Source organism: Astatotilapia calliptera, chromosome 14, assembly GCF_964374335.1.
Source record: "Astatotilapia calliptera chromosome 14, fAstCal68.1, whole genome shotgun sequence".
In the NCBI taxonomy this organism is placed as follows: domain Eukaryota; kingdom Metazoa; phylum Chordata; class Actinopteri; order Cichliformes; family Cichlidae; genus Astatotilapia; species Astatotilapia calliptera.
Window position 1 is genome coordinate 39,760,511 of NC_137435.1, and position 14,310 is coordinate 39,774,820.

General features: G+C 44.2%; 1 long non-coding RNA gene across 1 annotated transcript in view; it reads left to right on the plus strand.

Annotated features, from left to right (window-relative positions):
• LOC145420240 (uncharacterized) overlaps positions 1-14,310 on the plus strand; it is a 115,708-nt gene that overhangs the window by 22,825 nt on the left and 78,573 nt on the right. Inside the window, exon 2 of the long non-coding RNA XR_013901559.1 lies at positions 12,985-13,031. This is a non-coding gene — a long non-coding RNA (uncharacterized LOC145420240). The remainder of the gene's footprint in view (positions 1-12,984; positions 13,032-14,310) is intronic.

The window sequence follows — 14,310 nt, forward strand, 5'->3', positions numbered from 1 at the left end:
TTGAGGTGGTTCGGGCATCTGACAAGGATGCCTCCTGGGCGCCTCCTGGGTGAGGTGTTCCAGGCATGTCCCACCAGGAGGAGGCCCCGGGGCAGACCCAGGACACGCTGGAGAAATTGTATCTCTCGGCTGGCTGGGAATGCCTTAGTGTTCCCCCTGACAAGCTGGAGGAGGTGGCCTGGGAGAGGGAGGTCTGGGCTTCTCTGCTTAGGCTTCTGCTCCTGTGACCCGGCCCCGGATAAGCAGAAGAAAATCGATTGATGGACGGATGGCACTTTAAGTGGAAGGCTGCAGAATAGGGAGGTTGTATAGGAGTGAGGCAACTTTTGATGATGTAACAGGTAAAGCAGACAGAGGAGTACAGAGACAAGCGACTAAACAACATCACCTGATTCCCCTCTGTCCTTTTAATGCCATTACCAGCAAGGACTCAAGTGGACCTCACTGGACAGCACAGGCGGAAGCAGGAGTGTGTGTGTGTGAGGGGGGGTATGAAAAATTCATAATAATTTCACATTTCATCAAAAAAGATTATTTGAGGATTAGTGCGTAACAACAACAAAAAGGGAAAATGCAAAGCACATAGACAGAGGGCGAGTGTGCCAGACAAAAGGTGAGCACGATCGTTCCCTTTCCATCCATTTATCCCTCCCTTTCTCACCCTCCACCCCTCTGCCGACCCCTCTGTCTGCTCTGTCATTCTCTCTGTCCCCTCTCTGCTCTTGCCTTTGTCTGCCTCTGGCCAGAGTCTGGCGAACTCAGACAAAAGAATGCCGCCTGTCATGGAGAAAGAGCAAAGGTCTTGGCTCTCGGGAGGTGGTGGAGGGGTGGCCGGGTGTCAGGGTTGGAAAGGCATTGTCAAAGCTGTGGCTATCTATTGTTGTTTTCTGGGCTTGCTCCCTACCTCGCCCGTCTCCTCTGTCTCCGATTTCCTTTAATGTCCATGTGGGTTTTTCTGTTTTTTTAACGCTGTAAGAGCGAGGGATGGAGACTGTAGGGAAAAATGGGGAAATGCGACAGATGTCACACTTGAAGCTGTTCGCCCATTTACCGCTGTGGCTCAAGGCTCAGCGGCGTGCTCGTGGTTCTTGCCACACAGCGGGCTCGGGTGCCTCCGGCAGGGTTCAGATTTTGGAGCAGTAAGTCTGACGAACTGCTAATTTCGGATCATCTACTTCTCTCCTTTAATGTTCACATGACCCTCTCTGTAATTAACAATCCCCGTATTATCTCTTTCCGGAATATCAAGAATATAAATCTTGATATCCTTTCCTCTGCTTTTTCTAGCTGCTTGTCTTCTAACAACTTAGCTATTCAAGAGGACCTGGTACTTTTTTATAATCATAGCCTTAGTAGTATTTTAAATTCCCTGGCTCCACAAAAAACCAGAACTGTACTTTTTTCTCGCTCTGCACCCTGGTACACCCCTGAACTCCGGCTACTGAAAGCTAAAGGCCGACAGCTTGAACGTCTCTATAAGAAAACTGGCCTTACTATTCATAAGGATATGTTTAATAACCACGTTCTGTTTTACCAGGAATGTATTAGTCAAACCAAATCTGCTTATTACTCTGCTATTGTCTGCTCAAGTGAGAACTCTACCAAGACCCTTTTCTCACTATTCAACTCTTTTAACAGGCCACCTGATTCTCTCCCTGCTCATCTCTATTCATCTAACTTCTGTGATGCTCTAATGCTATTCTTTATTGATAAAATTCATAAAATACACTTAGACCTGGACCCTAATGCTCAATGTAGCTTCTCTGTCCTAACTTCTCCCCCTTCTCACTTCCTCTCTGTTTTTCAACTTCCATCCTAAGCTGATATTGCTGATCTCATCCATAAATCAAAGCCTTCTACCTGCCAGCTCGATCCTATCCCCACTGTCCTCGTCAAAGCCTGCTTATTCCCTCTCCTTCCCCTCATATCTGCTATTATTCACTCTTCACTCACCACTGGAACTGTTCCTGCTTCCTTCAAAGTTGCTGCTATTACCCCAATTCTGAAAAAAACTGGTCTAGATCCCAACAACTTTAATAATTTTCGTCCTATCTCCAATCTACCATTTCTCTCAAAAATCCTTGAAAAAATCCTTGCTTCACAAGTCCATCTTCACCTAACTGATAATAACCTTTATGAACAGTTCCAGTCTGGCTTTCGTCCTCTACATAGCACTGAAACTGCTCCTATAAAAATAACAAACGACCTTCTTATAGCAGCTGATTCTGGTCTCCTCTCCATCCTTATCCTTCTTGATCTGAGTGCAGCTTTGGACACCATCTCTCATCCCATTCTCCTTAGCAGATTAGCTTCTATTGGTCTCTCTCACACTCCACTAGCCTGGTTTAAATCATACCTATCTGACCGCACTCAGTTCATTCAATTAAAATCCTTCACTTCTCAGCTTTCTCCTTTATCCACTGGGGTGCCCCAGGGATCTGTCCTCGGGCCCCTTCTTTTCATCATCTACCTTCTTCCACTCGGACATTTTTCGTAAATATAATATTCAGTTCCACTGCTATGCCGATGACACCCAGCTCTATCTCTCTACCAAACCTGACTCTACTCTTCCTCCACCCTCCCTCATCCTCTGTCTAGCTGAACTTAATTCTTGGTTCTCCTCCAACTTTCTTAAACTCAACAGCAATAAATCGGAACTTCTTCTGGTTGGCACTAAACGACTGCTATCCAGAATTAACAATTTCTCTCTCACCATCAATAACTCGCTGGTCCCTATCTCTCCCTCTGTGAAAAGCTTGGGTGTCATTCTCGATAGCACATTATCCTTTAACTCACATATCAATAATATTACACGTGCAGCATATTTCCAACTCCGTAACATTAATCGCCTCCGCCCCTTCCTCACACCTCACGCCACTGCCATTCTCATCCATAATCTTGTTATCTCTAGAATTGACTACTGCAACTCATTATTATTTGGCCTCACACAAAAATCTATCAACAAGCTCCAACGTGTCCAGAACTCTGCTGCCCGTATTATTACTAGGACTTCTTCTACCCACCACATCTCCCCAATCCTGAAGCAACTTCACTGGCTCCCGGTCAAATTTCGCATCCATTTTAAAATAATTCTGTATACATTCAAGGCTATTCATTCTCTCTCTCCACCGTACCTCTCTGACTTATTACAGATGAAGCTCCCATCCCGCTGCCTCAGATCTTCATCTTCTCTTTCTCTCTCTGTTCCCTCTGCTCGTCTGATCACAATGGGAGGGAGGGCCTTTAGTTGCTCTGCCCCTCGACTTTGGAATTCCCTACACAGCAAAATCTCCAGTGTTAAATTAACACTAGAGAGTGTCTATATGGGTCCACACCTCTGAGTGTTAAATACAACACTGTTGAGTGTTAAATTAACACTTTTGACAGTGTTATATGTTTAAATGTAACCTAGTCAGTTTCGAAGATTAACAATGGCTAACATTGAGCAGTGCTGATTTTCTAACACTGGAATATTTCTAACATTTTGAGTTATTTTCCAGTGTTAGAAAATCAGCACTGCTCAATGTTAGCCATTGTTAATCTTCGAAACTGACTAGGTTACATTTAAACATATAACACTGTCAAAAGTGTTAATTTAACACTCAACAGTGTTGTATTTAACACTCAGAGGTGTGGACCCATATAGACACTCTCCAGTGTTAATTTAACACTGGAGATTTTGCTGTGTACCCCCGGACCTCAGAAATATTAGCTCATTCTCTCTTTTTAAGTCCACCCTCAAAACTCATCTGTTTAAAATTGCCTATTCTTAAATTTCTGTATGTTTTAACTTTTATCTTCTATTTTTACCATTGTGTATATTTCCAGTTTTTATCTGTTGTACAGTGTCCTTGGGTGCTTTGAAAGGCGCTATTTAAATAAAATGTATTATTATTATTATTATTATTATTATTAGGTGATTCATTTTCTTTGCGGAGTGAGCTGCTGTGGAAAGATGAGCATCCAGTGGAGGATGAAGTTTGCTTCTTTGCTCTTGAGTGATGTCACCACAAAAAGTAATTAAAGTAACTAAGTAAGGCATGTACATGAGTATTAAGATACTTGTACTTTACTATACAGTACAGTTCAAAAGAAATGCTTTTTAAAAAAGATGCTGTTTGGCCTGTAACTTCCTAAAATGAGCACCATGTAAACTGAATTTTACGATGTGAAGTCTTAACCCGAACCCTGAGGCATCACATCACCTGAGCTGTGATGGTTGTTGTCCCAAGCCTTGGCATTCAGTGAGGTGTGACTTCTGTTATTCTCCAAAACATAAAGTTAGGATCAGGTTAGATTTGATAGATTAAGGTTAGATTTAATCATGGTGACTTTAAAGACAGTATGACGTTAACTCTTTGGAAGGAGCTGATTAGTACTGTTCTCTCACGTAACTCCACATGCTTGAGAAACGTCTTTGCTGTGGTTATTGATGGGGTGATTTTTAGAGGGCAAACAGAATAATGTTGGTTCTGTGAATAAGAGAAACTCATTTGCTTGTTTGCGTTCTGGTGCCCTGGTAGTGGATAGAACAAAGATCTTCATATTTTTAATAATGAGATGTAATATGCATGTAAAAGTGAAGAGGATATAAATCTACGGTAGATGAAAGTCCTGTTCTTTTCCTTTCTGAATGCAGCTTGGAGATCCCCGTGCTTTGACAAGGTTACAGTAACACGACTTCCCGTTGTCAGTCTGTATTTGCGCAACGGTCTTTCGATTTGAAAGGTTTTAGGAAGTGCTGGTCAAGTCTTAGTCAGTCTGTTGCCAAATGACAGTCGGCTCTCAAAGGTAAAAAGTTCAACACTGTGACTTGACTGAAGAGCACAAAGTGGAGCTGACACCTGATGTCAAACTGAAGCTGTTCTGCCCTCTGTGGGAATCATAAGTGGGGGATTGAAGCCGATGCCCCTGCCATCGGGCAAGATTTTAATCTCCTTCAATATTTTGCCATTCCTAACCTTTAGCCTAGTCCTTCTGGGTATTTTGCCGCTCTGCGACCAAGTGTTGCTACGCAGCAGTCTGGGGACACATTGATTATTCAGTCTGAAAGCCGGGGCAGCCAGTTGTCTCTGGCTCTGCTTTGATTCGCTGAAATGCCATTCTGACGGATGCCGGGGGTGATACTTCCCACAGTAAACACTAAATATTTACCAAGTCAAAAACAGTCAGCGCCTAAATGTGAATCCTAACACTTATATGGTCTGGACAGTAACTGGCACATATTGCTGCACACACACAAAGTGAGACTTGCATGCATGAGTTTGAAAGGATGTTTGCTTTTGTTGTATACGCCTTGAATAGGCGTTAAGTGCTAACTTGAAATGAATTAGTTAGGTGTGCATCCTTCAGCGATTCCTTAAAGTGTCTGAGAGCAGAGCGAGCGCTGCGTACTGTCACCGGCTCCACTGCAGTTTCTCTGTTGTGCCAGCAGATGGAGAAAGGCAACGTGTTTATAGGATAATGAGAGTGAAAGGCAGCAACATGGTGAGGGATGATTGCAGGGCTGAGTCTCTGTGGTCCGATACCCAGGTTGTCGCTTTGATTGACAGGCAACACTGTTCTTGATGCTTTTCTTTTTTAAGGAGGTTCTTTACTAATTCTTTCACTAAAGAAAAGCAGAATATGAACATGTTATTGACTTTTCTTGCTACCAGTGAAACGAGTATCAAAAATGTTGTTAAATGTTATGGTTGTGTTTTTTTTAAAGTAAAGAAGTGGCTGTCTGTGTATTCAAACACATTTCCTTGAATTTAAATGGGGATGCACAGCTGATCAAAATATAAAACAGTAAAATAGTCCAGTTCAAAGGGTTCTTCACAATGCGCTGAAAGCCTCACCTACACACACACACACTCTGTTAAACGAGGGTCTCTGGGAGATGATTTCCTTCCCTGTGTGTCGTCCCCCTCGCGCCCCTCCCCAGCCCCCTGCCGCCTCCCCCTCCCTCCTCTGCTACGCAGTGTAAACACAGTGTTCCAGAGGAATGTTGGACTCCCTGACCTCCACTGCAGTTCACTCGGTTCAGCCTGGCCGCGCTGTGCTCCGGCATCGGCAGCGGCAGCCCCCCTACCCTACCTCCCCACACCTTCCCGCTTCCCCCTCCAGAGCCCCTTCCCTCCGTTTTTTTCTTTTTCTTTCCCCCCGCCATGCCTCGCTCCTTCTCCTGTGCCTCTCCTGCTCTTTATCTTCCTCCTCCTCTTTTCTTACCCCATTTTTCTTTTGGTTGTCCTTGTCCCTCACTCCTGCCCCGCCCCCCTCTCTTTTCCCCTCATTCTCTCCTTTCTCCTTACTTCCTCCCTTTACCTTGCAGTCTTTTCGCTTTGTAGGGATGGATGGTTTCTCTTTATGTGCTTCACTTCACTGATTCGACTAGAAACTAAAGGGGGGTTACAAGTGCATCTGGCCACTAGCTGATTGGATTACTGAGGTGACAAGGTGGCCAGAGCAGACGTGGTGTTTGCAGTTTTGACCCGACTGTGGCTTTTTCACCATGCAGAGGTTCACAGGGTTTAATTGCTGGAGCATAGAGCAGATCATAAATACATCCAGGCGGTCACTGGAGGTCGGGCTGAATGCAAACGTCTGGGGGAATCAGAGACTGTTTGTGTATTTGTAATAGATGCTGCTTGTGCTGCAGGTGCTACACAGGAACAGCTGTGTCCCCGCCGGCTGCCAGCTAACCTGATCAACAGGATCAGCAGCCAGCCAACAGAAAATCCTGAATATAGATGGATCAGAGGAGGGAACGTGTGTGTGTTTCAGGGTGCTCTTTCAGGTCATAGGAGGCCATTCTTAACATGCAAACCAAATTCCCCCTTTTAAAAAAAACCTTCGGTGCAAACTGCAGATGCTGTACTTTCGAACGGAATAATTTGATAGATCATGCAGTAAGGTGCACTGCAGTGTGAGTGTCAGTGCTAGAAGAAGCAGGGATGTCCTTTCCTGGGCAGGCTGAACTTCAGAGGTATCATAACATGTTCTTAAAGAGCGCTAACTACTCTTCACTAGGTGTGCAGCTGTATCTGTCACTGTTGATCAAATCTATCATAAGTAATGCAAAAAACTGTAACTTGATTCATGAACTGTACGGTGAGGAGATCCTGTGGTGGTTTGGGGCCAGTTGTTCCTGTAAAGCAAGGGTGGGGAACTCTGGTGTCCTGCATGTTTTAGGGTCAACACACCTGAGTCAAATGGTTGGTTCATTACCTGGCCTCTGGAGAACTTGAAGCCATTTAAATCAGCTGTGTTGGATCAAGGACACCTGGATCTAAAACCTGTAGGACACCGCCCTCGAGGCCTGGAGTAATCCAATCAATACAAAGTTCTGAGTGATCACTTTCATGCTATGGTGAGACTTTTCTATCCTGATGGGAGAGATCTCTTCCAGGCAGGAGTGCAGCCAGGGGGGTGTTTTCAAATTACTTCTTGTTGTGTTTCAGCATCATTGCAGAAGAAGAATAAATAAAAAGCAAGACACCGTTTTCTTTGCCAGCCTGTTGGTGCCACCACTAGGATGGCGATGCTCCCATCCAGAGGAAAAAGGAGTCCCCGAGGATGACAGTGATGTGAATCAGTTTGTATGGAATTGGTCACACTCCCCACTACCATCATTTAAACATTTAATAAGAGAATCTTTAGTATGAGTGATAATTCCCTTTGTTTTTAATTAGTGGCTCGTCTGTATACAATGCATGATTATAATTTGCGATGTGCTAGATCCTGTCAGCATTTAATAAAAGATATTCTGATGTCATACGGCTCTGTCTTTAAATCAAGCAGTGATGTGACAGAATGTGGTATCACGGCATCATGAAATGGGAAAACCTAACTGAAGGTATCTGGAGCTAATTGTGGCAAAGATGCAGGACTGGAGATTATTTCTGTCTGAACCATCCAGTCTCTCAAATATGATCAAATTCAGAGCACAGCGTGTTTGGGAGATTTAACCAGGAGTCGAGCGTATTACAGTTGCTCTCCAAGAACAGGAAGTGGAAATTCAGGTCAGTGATTGATGTGTTACTGTCAGTTGTGGTCTGTCATAAATACAGCGCTAGCTGTGCAGGACACATGTGACATTTGCAGCATTGCAAACACATGCCACCGAAAAGAAAAGAAAGAAAACGGCAGAGCTAGATGATGAGAGCTCACAGCCATCATGTGATAAACAGCCCGACTGACGAGTATGCAGAGACATCTCGTCATCTGTGGCTTATATGGGTTCAAGTACTGTTTACAAAAGCCACAAATGCTGTTGTGCAGAAAATAAAAAGAACTCACTTTGGCCAAAAGTCATTAACACAGATTTCACGCTCTGCGCTCCAACACTAGGAAGCACAGGTGTTTAGGTTGTCCGCTCCTTTATGTCTGCTTCTAACAAGGAAACAAAATCGTGTTCTTCTCATCATCATCTTCAGCCGCATCATCAGCCTGACTCAGTCGTCTCTCGTGGTCCTCCCTTCCATTAACATTAACCTTCACTGGCGTTTTTCCCGTCTCTTCCTTCCTGCCTTCTCCTCAGCGATTTGCTTTTATTTGCTTGCATAAATCCCAGCCGCTGTGCAACCAGCCAGTGTCTCTCCATATGTAATTATGGGATCTTTTTCACTCAGATTGTGAGTGTTGCCCGCCTGTTTGCACCGTGGCTGCGAGCACGGCAGTGATCATCAGTTACCTGGGCGGTGTAATTGTTGCACGCAGATAATGAAAACGATGCTGGTGGAGGAACATGTGGCCGTTTTGCTCATTATGCAGACAGGGAAGAGGAACTTGGCTGACCTCTGCTGGGCTCTGACAGGCACTGTTGCAGATGTTGATCGGCGTTAATGACTTGATGCGGGATGTATATGTATTCTCAAAGCTTCCTCTGGCTTCAGTTACCCACAGAGAGGCTTTGGAGATGATTTAGAGGTGCGTCCTGTTATCCAGCAAAGAGCATCTACAGATGTAGATGGCAGTATTCTTACATGTAGTCCAGTGTGTAATTGATGGGCGTAGGTTTTATTTGTGCATTCTTGCATTCAGGTGAATTTTTATGCATCAGTTTGTGGTGGACATGTGTTGTAGCCCAGAAAACACTGGGCTATAATGTGATCAGGTGTTCTGCATTACTTTTAAATCATCATGTTTACCTTTTCTCATTTAATGTTACTCTTGCTGACTCACAGGTGGACACAGTTTACACAGTTTGCTGGGTTCAAGAGGTGAGACTGAGTTACGCACTGACTGATAACAGGCTCAGACGTGCATGTTTCACCTGTTTGTGCCAATGGCACACATTCGTTTAGCTTCATTTATCAACCCCGGAATTGATTTCTGTTCGCTAATGTTCAAAACGTGTCACACAGACGGTGTAATTCATCATGTGCTTGTCCTGTTTTACTGACAACTGAGTGAAAACCAGAAGATCTGCAACATTTCCCCGAGATTAGCGAGCAACGGAGCAGCAACACCTGTGAATTAGAAGTCAGCAGCTCCCCGTCCATTCTTTGAGAAAAAAAATGTTTGACATCGACCCTCCTCCTTATTGGGTATCCAGTGAAATCTGCATCTGTGATGTAAATGCAGTTATTTTGACCCTAAATATCTTCATTTTAATTGGAAGGTTTAAAGGGCAAAACAATGGTGGTGAGAGCAGGAACCCCTAATAATGAAAAATACATTTTCTAATTTGAATTAAACATGTGGAACCGCTTCACCAACCGCAGGCCGGCATAAGAAAGGGAGCAGAATTCGATCTGAGGGACTTTACTGGGAAGGAGAAGACTGATGGCGGGAGCATGAGCGAGCGAGGGAGTGAGACAGAGAGAGAGAAGCAGATGGCTGGAAATATAGCCTGTTAAATTATTCATCTAGGCTGGAGTCTGGAGATAGAGAGATGGATCGGAGCTGGCATGGACACTTTTATTAGGATTCCGAGAGCTGTGAGGAGAGAGTGCTTCAAAATGCTGTGATTGCCTTTTGAGACTATATGAAAAGTAATTGCGTCAGGTCTGGGAACAGCTTTTATGGCAGAGCAATTCAACCTAAAGTCTCAAATTAAAAAAGCAAAATAAGGACAGATATACACAGAGAACCTGCAAAGCATAAAAATGAGTTTCTTTAGACAAGAAAACATCTTTCGCTTTACTTTTTGGAGCCATCATTGTCTCTCGACAAGGAGTTCTGGGCATGCTCAGATATTTCAGCTGCAGCGATTCATTTTCAGTTCATGCAGAGGGTAACGCGCAAAAACAGTCGCAAGTTTCCTAATCCCATATTCTGACACTCGTGACTGTGTGTGAGGTGACTGGGGTCACTGCGTGTGGACTGAAAAAGCTGCCCTCAGTTTGGGTTTCAGAGTAAGTTGCTTCAGCCGCAGCCAGGACGAATAAAAATGAAACATGGCTGCAGGGGCAACCGACCCGCTTCGTAAAAGAAGATTTGCGGTGGGCATATGTTGCGAGCGTCTGCAACAGGAAGCCTGCAGAGGAGCGGATGAAGCTGACTATAATTCACAGGAATGTCTAGTAGACTAATATTTTTCCAATCCTAACCCTGAGTTTAGTGGTTTAGCTCAAATATTTGCATTAAAAAATCCTTTATTTGCCTTTTAGATGGGTCCTCTTTGCTTTCCCCTCCCCTCCATCCTTTCCTCCGCTGCACATGTTGAGACAGTAAATATGAGGGTTTTTTTCCATCATGTGCATCATATATGACTCTCCCAGATTCAGAGAACACACACACACGCGTGCACACACTGATGCACACATGCTCCTGAGCGGAGGGCTCTGGGGAAATAGAGCAGAGAGGAAGCTACGTGCCTTCGCCAAGCAAGGGCTGTCTGGTGTCATGGCAACGGGGCTGCAGATTACCCCACCCTCCATCATTCAGGGAAAGGAGAGGAGACACACTCATGCACACATATATAGGTGTGTGGAGACACAGCATTCACAAAAGGGGTTTAAAATGATCTGATATTCACAAATAATCAGCTTAAGTGTGAATTAGTAATGGCAGTAGCATCTCAGCTACATGAGGAGAGGGAGAGGCGAGGGAGGGAGGGAAGCGCAAAAGGCGAGCGATGATGAGAGCGGCGCAGGGAGCGCTGGAGATGTGCAGAGGGGCCATAAACATATAGTAGCACTAAATACGTCTGGGGGATATACTGTTATTAAAAGCGGTAAGGTTATCCAGAGAGCAGCTTTACCATGGGGTTGGACGTTTTGCTACGTGCTGCTCGAGTCCTGCTAAAATGAATTTAGCGGGAGATATTATCCTCCCTGTGTGTGAGTGCTGGAGCCTGAGAGCAGAGGCAGTGATGCATGGACGAGCTGACAGCAAGAGAGGAGATAATATTAGAGCCCGCATGAGGGTATAAAAGGGTAGCTGGAGCTTTTTGTAGCAAAAAAAATGCAAGAAAGACGGGGCGTGGAGGAGATAAATGACACCAGCCTGGAGAGAGAGAGAGGATGAGACAGCTAGAAGGGAGGGAGGCGAGGTCGTTTGAGGATATCTCCTCTGAAATTGACTGCGGCACAGCCATCGTCCACAGTTACATCACAGCTGAGCTCAAACTCGGGATGAACCTCTCCCTCCTGCTCACTCGCCTCTTTGTCCCCGCCAACCTTTAAATGCTTCAAAGCCGTACGGAAACGAAGCAGCACAGACTGAGCACGTGCAACGAGACGCATCGCACTTTTAATGGGGTTCGCCGGGACGGGATGCGACCAGGGAACCGAAGCCGGCGTCATTTTCTCGTGAGCCTGCTCAGCGCCGCCAGGTGTCTTTAATGGGCCTCGTTAAAGCTCCCTTACACACTGTAAACAAGGCGCCAAACTCGTTTTAAAAGGCTTTGTCCTCCACAGAGGAGCGGCCTGTCATTAGAAATCAGGTAGCGTCACAGCCGAATGATCACATACACACAATCTACCTTCCTCTTACAGATACATCCTTTCAGCGTCAGCAGGCCCCTGACTCTCCACAGACCTTTATCTTTGCAGTGACGCTTTACAGTTGCTTTGCAGTATAATGTAAAACTGCTGCTTCACATTCACGATGGAATCCCCGGGAAATTGGAGAATCTGCAAAGTCCAAATTAAAAACCAGTTTTTTCGTCCCAGATTTAATATCTGCACATCAAACTGCATGTGATCATTTTGATGTAGGGCTACGTAACGCGGCTAAAAGCCATTACCATGACTTGAAACTATAACTGCTAGAAGGAATATTGGATTGCATGATTCACACGTGTGATAAAGCATAGACTGGTCAGATTTGGACTCTCCGTGAAAGGGTGCCTTTAAAAACAAGTCCATTAATAAATAAAAGTCATTATTACGTTGAACAAATCAAATCAAGTTTCTGTCTCCTTCTGTTTAACCTGAATGAAGACCATCACTCGTATTCCTGACCACAAAGCCCATCAGACGTTTATGGGCTCATTTCCTACCATGATGAATCCAGTCTCTAGAGGTCACACAGTTTGTACCTGGAGATTTTTCCCCACATGGACATCGCTGTTACAACCATAAACATTTTAGCAGCTCTCGGTAAATTCAGCTTTTACGTTTTCCTGGTTTTGTTCTCCCTAAGTATCTTTGCGGTTCTCACCAGCTCTCCAGCCTAAAAAATTACACAGCTTAAAAACTGCAGAAACATGCCAGCTGTACAAAATATAATACTAAATAAAACTTCTGTGTACAAGTAAATGCTCTTTTTTTATTTGTCAGAAGCTTTGATAGACTTCAAAAACAAACAAAAAAAGGATTTTCTGACTTTAACTATTAAAGAAGCTTCATGCACTGTTTAAACTTTCAATTGTTTTAAACGTTGGTTTTGTTGGTGCGTTGGCTTGTTGGGGGTAACACTAATTTTAACTAAGTTTACTTGTCCAGGCAGCTCAGATCAACCATTCCTAGTTGGATTTCCCTTTGTCTCAGACTCTCCAGCTGTGGTGGCAGAGAAGCCTTTTAATATTAACTTGTCTCATCTCTCCATCCTTAGGACACAAGCAGAGCCCTGGATCCACAGGTGACTCCTGGCAGTAATGGGTAAGTGATGATTTGACAGTCATCAGTAGTACTAGTAGAGATTTGTCACTGTGAACACTGCTGTTGTTAGCTAGTGCTACCAGCTAACACAGATGTCTCTCTGCTTTCTGAGAAGCTCTCGTGTGCACATTCTGCTCTGTAATAAAAAAGTTACAAAGTTACAGTTTCTTCAAACTTTAAATGGTAACAAAATAAGTTAATGGCTGTGATCCGTTGCTGTCAGTCGTGTCTGGAAAGTAAAAGCAAATCATAATCCTTGAAGGTCCACCTGAGATCACAGATTTACTTCTATGTTGTTTCCTTGCTGAACTTTACTGATTTCCTCTTCGCGTGTGATGGTAAAACAGTGAAGTGCTCACACTTACAGTAAACCAGGTGTTTTAACTTGTTAGCGTGCTCGTTCTCTTGGTTTGGTTGCACCTGTTTTTCTTTTTGGCCAAATGAATTAACCTGCACTCACCTGTGAAATGAGCTGTCGTGTACAATAACAGTGTGTGCACTAACCGAGCGTTGGAAAGCAACACCATAATTTGTAACTTTAATGAGGCTTCAATATACCTGTTGAACAGGGTTGAATAGAAGTGAGTAAAAAACTGCAGGTACTCACTGACTGGTAATACGTCGCTGCAGCTTATTTTATTTGTCTTGCTAGTGACACATAAATGCAGCATGGAACTGCCCACCTCCAGCTACAGCAGACTCCTAATTATTCTAATGAGTGAAAAAACACTTATGTGGGTGTGCAGCCCCTTTAGGATCAGCAGTGTTTTCACTGCAAAGATTTTAACCTGTCGCAGCAGGAAAAGCACGGGTGGTTTTGTTAAAGTGGTTCACTTACACTACGTGCCATGAGCCTGATGCACAAACACCAAGACCCTGAAACTACTTCACTACACAGGTATATTGGACATCATCACATTTCTGTTTTGGAGCCGGAAGTGATCGTATTTGGAAAAGATGCTGGTGTTCTTAGTTATGAGCTAAAAAGTTGAGTTAGCAAGCTCTGTCCTTAGACTGACTCACTGCATTTGTGCTAAATAACATACTCGTACACATGCTGTCACCTACCCTAGAAGGTTGTTACATAGACCACATCCCTTCCAGCAGCACATATACAGTCAAAGAGTCCAGTTGACATGAGCAGTGATGTTTAGCAGACACTGATTGGTTCCATCTGTGGGGTTTTTTTTTAGCAGAGCTGAAAACCAACAGATATTTAATATCACTATGAGCTTTTCTAGGATCTTCCACTGTGAACGGCAACACTCTGTAGGAGCGT